This window comes from Peromyscus maniculatus, chromosome 12 (assembly GCF_049852395.1).
Source record: "Peromyscus maniculatus bairdii isolate BWxNUB_F1_BW_parent chromosome 12, HU_Pman_BW_mat_3.1, whole genome shotgun sequence".
NCBI lineage: Eukaryota > Metazoa > Chordata > Mammalia > Rodentia > Cricetidae > Peromyscus > Peromyscus maniculatus.
The window spans coordinates 5413152-5419151 of NC_134863.1; positions in this window are offsets into that span (position 1 = coordinate 5413152).

Consider the following 6000-nt stretch of genomic DNA (forward strand, 5'->3'; position numbering starts at 1 on the left):
CAACGCCCCACATGTCCTGCACCTTCTGTACTAACTCTGGGGCCTCTCTGACCCGTTCAGGATGCCCATGCCCTTCATGCTCAGGATATGAAGCCCAGAACCTCCCTGACTCTGCTGAAGACTAGTAGACAAGGCCCTGTTTCCAAGGCCTTCCTCGGCCCAGGCCTTCTGCTGAGCTGACTCAGGATGTGGTGGGATGCAGGCAGCCTCTCCTGGGGTGTTTACAACCTCAGGGCCTCCTTTCCTGGGCTGCAGCGGCTACTACTAGGTGGAGACTTGAATTCTAGGGAGGATCAAGGTCGGGGTGCAGGGAGTGGGTCCCCAGGAGCTGTGTGAGATGGGTCGGGGTGGGGTGGGGTGTGTGTGTGTAACTGGACTGGTACCCTCAGCCTGCCCCAATCTGCAGCTGGGAGCTTAAGGACACCGAATGTTAAGAAAGGGAGGCTGTCACCAGGTCACTCCTTGGTTGCTGAGTGGCTGGCCATTCAGAGGACTGATAGTGACCTGTGGCACTGGCCTGGGGGCAGACCTAAGGAGTGTAGTGTGGAGTCTAGGCGGGCCACAGGTTATTTTCCTCTTCTCTGAGCAGGGATACCCCAGTTGCCTCCAGAACCCCAGAAGGGACTGCCTCCTAGGCTAGCCCAGCCTTGGGCAGGTGGGTGGGTGCATAAAGGTCACAGCAGCGTGCAGAGATGTAGCAGCATCAAGATCCTTGTCCACAGAGGCTCTGTGCAGAGATGTAGCGGGAGGGCTCTGGCAGGTGATCTTGCATGATTGGGACGTACATCGTCCCAGGGTGGAGTAGCTGATCTCTTCCCCCAGTACCCCTTCCCAGGGCTGCAGCCAGCTTCTGGGCCCCAATGAGGCCAACACTGAGAAGTGAAAGTGAAAAACCTCTGGAACCCCTGGTTACTCTGCGTCAGCCCTGGGGTCTGTCTGGATGCCCCCAGCCCTCACCTGCCGTGGTAGGGGAAGCCTCCCTAGTCTCCATTAACCCCTTCCTGCTGTGACTGCACTTGTGGGTCAGCAAACGCGTCACAGCAAAGACACAGGCAAACGATGCCCGGAGCAGAGGCTCGCTGGGGACGGGTGAGGGGCCCCACACAGCCTGTTCTGTGTGTGGCCAACCCGCTCCACTAGCAGCAGAGACGCACCCCTTTGGTGGCCGGCATCCCTTCCTCCCTAACTCTCCTTACAGTAGAAAGTTGGAACCCCTAGGAAGACTGGCTTAAGAAACTCGAAGCCCTGCAAGTGAGAGTCCACCCGAGCCTCCAGCTTGCAGTGGAGACCTCAGGACCCGGCTCTTAGGACCGCCCCCACCCTGGGCGCTGCCCCGAAACTGTGAGGTCGGTGCCTGTCGCCCAGTCACTGGCCTGAGCTCCTCTCCTCCCGTCGCTGCCTGACGGCCAGTTCTCGCCCGCAGCGCGAAGGAACGAATCCATTTGGTAGCCCTACACCCGGCGCGCACAGGTTCGGAAGGAACGCAGAGCCTTACCCTCGGGAAGTGCTCCTCCCTCACCTGCACCGGCCGCCGCTCCCTTCCGCCTCGCTCCCCCTGCCGGCCGCGCTTCCACCGTGGCGGTAGGAAGCCTGGCTGCCAGCCGGTGCTTTGCAGCCCCACAGAGCCAGGCTGCACGCAGGGGTCGTGAGCTGCACATCTTAGTCCTGAGGGCGCAGTGCGTGGCTGGGGCCTGGGCTGCACCCTCCGCTCCTCCACGTTCCAGGAAGAGCGACAAGAGCAATTCTTCAAAGCTGAGGCAGGGGATTGACATCCCTGACTAGACCATTTCACGGGCCCTAAAACTGAATTTTAGCTTCGAGACTGACGGCTGGCAGGAAAGGAGTGGGGAGCAGAGGCTTGAGATGGAGGAGCGGAATGGGGCTGAGAAGCTGGGCAGCTGGTTTTTTTTGTTTTTTTTTTTTGCCTTGAACCCTGGGCCCTGCGGCAGGCCATATGGGCGTCTGGCTGCACCCCAGCACCGTCGCTGGACTCTGCCTCAACTCACACACCCCTTGGTCGGCCATCTGCAGGGTCGGAGGCGAAGCCAGTCGAATTCCTGAAGTTCCCGGTGCGCAGGAGACAGACCCCTAGAGAATCCTGCGGGCCTGCTTCGCCGCGGCTCGGCTCCGCCTCCCTTGGGCACACGTGGCTGCCCCAGGGGAGCGGGCAGACCAGCCCCCCACACCCACTGGCCCCACTCCTCACTCCCCGTCTATTGTACCGACGCGGGCCTCTCAGAGCCTGGCTGCCAGCAGCCCAAGTCCCTGCGCACCGTCGTCTCCGGCGGCCTGACAGCCCGCGGCGGCTCTTAGGGCTTACCGGCTCCCCGAACAAAGTGCGCGCGCCCAGGGGCCTCCCGGCGTCGACTCTGGGCTCCTTGGAGCAAACATGCACACAGGTGGATCCGTGCAGAGGTCGGGGCGCTGGGGTCCCCTCCTCCAGAAGTCAGAACATGGAGGGCAGACTCAGGCTACGTCCCTCAAGGCGCCGAGGGAGGCTCGGAGAGAGGCTGGGCTTTACGTGACCCGGTTAATTCACTTCAGGATTGATAGCTGGGAATTGCCTCCAGCGCCTGCCTGGACGCGGCCTCAAGGACTCAAAGGAAGCCGGTGGCCACGCCAGGAACAGCTTCCCCGGCTTCTCGGTTGACGTCGGCGGCGGCTCTGCCTCGGCGCCCCAGACGCGGACGCGCGGGAGTCTCCGAGGCGCCGGGGTGGGAGTTCGACCTTCGCCGGAGCCGGGAGCCGCGGGCCTGCGGGAGGCTCTGCGCTCTTCCCCCGCTCCCAGCCCCCTGGCGGCTGCCTGCGCAGGGACCCAGGCCCTTCGGGCGCGCTGCGGCGGCGGCGGCGGTCCGCCCTGTAGGTGGTTGGCCCGAGGCTGTAACTGAGCCATTCCGGGTGACCCTAGGGAACAAGGCAGATCGGGAGACCCCAGCTCTGGAGACCCCAGCTCTGGAGGCACGCTGGTAAGAAACGTGCCGTGTCGCGCAGTCGCTGGGCCCAAATGACTGTGGCCTCCCGCCCTCCCTGGTCTCCAGCCGACCAATCTTGGGAAAAATTGTGGGGGTAAGTTGTCCTGTGGGGGGAGAGCGCTGGCGGCTCGGGATCCCGTCGAAATCTGGGTCGTGCATCCAGCCAGCACCTGCACGTGCAACCACTAGCCCCACGAGCACAAGCGCCGCGTGTGCAAACGCTGTACCCGGCCAGGAGTAGGCGCTGGTGGGTCCTGGTGTGACTTGGAGCTAGAGCTGGAAGAGGGGCCAGGCCCATGTCAAGAGAAGAACTGGGGCCAGGAGGTGCCACATGGCTCCTGTGCCCTGCGCCCCGCACGTGAATTTTGTGAGCCCAGGGACACTGCCCAGAGATAGTGGAGAGATAAGCGCTCCCTCCCTGTCTGGCCGCTCCCTGAGATCTCCCCTTTCTTAACTCAAATTCTCCTCCTGGTCTTGGACCCTTTCCTCTCCTGGTACCTTACCTCTCTGACTCGGACCCACTGCTGAAACTTGTCAAGCCCACCCTCGTGTGAAGCCTTTCACCGGAACTTCATCCAGGAGTTCACTGAGTTCCACTCAGGGCTCAGCACTGGGGCCTGCGGCACACAGCTGCAAGCAGGACCCCCTGGAAAAGAGGAGTAGCATCCAGTTCTGCAGTGGGGTTTCACAGAGGAGGATCAGGGGACTCAGGGAGCCTTCCTGGGGGCCCGGCTGGGCACCCCCGAGCAGGCTTTTGGGCAGCTTGGCGAACAGCTTCCTGTGTGCAGCCTGTAGTTCCGGGAGGGCCTGGAGAGTTGAGTCACTTGACATGCTCCTCTTCACTGAGACTCTCCCTGTGCCCCAGAGCCACCAGGCAAAGGCTGACCCACTTCAGACCCTGAAATGTCTAGGTCCTGAGGCCCTGATGACTTCAGGGTGAACAGGGACAAACAAGACAAGAGATACAGTCACAGAAGAGGACTCTCACCTCCTGGGAGGACCGCCATGCACAGCTGGCCTCCTGCCTCCCATGGAAACAGTATGGCTGCTGTGTTCTGGGCCAAGTGTCGGAGAAGATGTCCAGAGGGGAGCTGGAGAGAAGGGTGGTCAGGCTGGACGGGCAATACTATCCCCCCCCAGGTCACCAGGGCCCCCTGCAGGCTAGAAGTCCCCACAACTCTAGAACAAACAAACAAACAGACAGACTGATGGACAGCCCGGGCCTGAGCCCCTCTCCAGTTTCTGAGCCTGTTGATTTAGCTGCCCACTTGGCGGAAGAAGCCAGCCACATGGGGAGTCAGCTGTCCATCTTCTGGCCATAAGAGCCCCTTACCCCAGGTACTGTCAGGCGGAGGTGTGGTACAGAGCCTCTGACGGCCTGGGTTCAGGCTAGAGGGATGGCAGGAGGTGGCCTGTGGAGCGGGCAGCTGAGGAAAACAGCCTCTTCCCTTGCCCTCTCTGGCCACAGCAGGAGATACCACACTGTCTCAAGAAGGAGCCAGCCCGCTCTGAGGAGGTGTGCTGACTCAGGCTGAGTGGCCAGAAGATCTTGCCAAAACATCCAAGCTTCCCCTCGTCGGCAGGGCACCCCCACCGGATAGGATGCCAGGTATACACACTGCCACACACACACATGAGCACTTGGGAGCACTGATTGAAACATGAATATGTGTATGAGCATAGGTGAACATACTATAACATGTATGTCATCATAGCTGTCTTCACGCAAAGACTGAACAGGGACAAAGACACATGAGCACAGGTACACACATTCATACTGTACATGCAGACACTTGCCCGGAGCGTACACACACAGTGCATCACACATGTAGGCTTGCTATAACTGGTCGTCTCTGATGTTGACACACATTTTGGAAACGTAAGTGGACCTTTGATTGACAAGGCCCTTGTGGAACCTGCTGCCCCGAAGTAAGGGAAGAATATATTAGTCCATTCATGTCTGCTGTTTGCTAAAGGTAACACAGTCAGGTGACGGGCTGTGGGGGAAGGGCCAGTGTCCTGAGCACACGACTAGAAGAGTATCCCACGGGGAAAACAGCAGTAATGACGGCCCTTTGGAATGGATCCACCTGGAAGGCCCTTTCCATGCTAAGCTGCTAGTCCCGGGTCTGGCATGTTGGTAAATAAGCCAGCTCTGAAGGCCTAGGATCCTGGTGATCCATCATTCCACATGTTGCTTTTCTTATAGATCGTCAAAGTAGCAAAATAAACATATTATACTGAGAATATTTTTCGAAAGATTTAGTTTATTTATGTGTGTGCACGTACGTTTTTGTGTGTTTTAAGTGAGCCATGTGTGAAAGCCAGCAGGGTGGGTCAGGTCCCCTGAGGCAGCTGTTTTCACTACAGAGTGTAGTGAACCGCTGTGTGGATGCTAGGATTCGAACTCAGGGCCTCCGCAAGAGCAGCAAGTTCTCTTAAACACCGAGCCACCCCTCTGGCCCCCAAACTGAGAACATTTTGTTTTTGTTTGAGACAGGGCCTCACCATGAAGCCAGTGATGACCTTGAACTCTTTTTTTTTTTTAAAAGATTTATTTATTTATTATGTAGACACCATTCTGTCTGCATGTTTGCCTGCAGGCCAGAAGAGGGCGCCAGATCTCATTATAGATGGTTGTGAGCCATCATGTGGTTGCTGGGAATTGAACTCAGGACCTCTAGAAGAGAAAGCAGTGCTCTTAACCTCTGAGCCACCTCTTCAGCCTGACCTTGAACCCTTAATACTCCTGCATCCACTGCCTGAATGCTGGGATTGTAGGTGTATACCACCATGCCCAGCTGAACTTGGGATTTTTGTGAAGCGAGCGGTCAGTTCATGCCCTCATACTTGTCGTAACAGCAGAGCTGAACTGCTTGGAGAAAGTACGTGGTGAAAGCTTGTCCCATAAGGACTCTGCTTTCCCTGTCCACTCTGGCCCTTTGCTGTCCTCCAGGGCTCTGGCTTCCCCACCGGCATGGGCTGTGGCCAGGAATTTGGTCTGATGTTTTGAGCCTGTGTGCCCAGT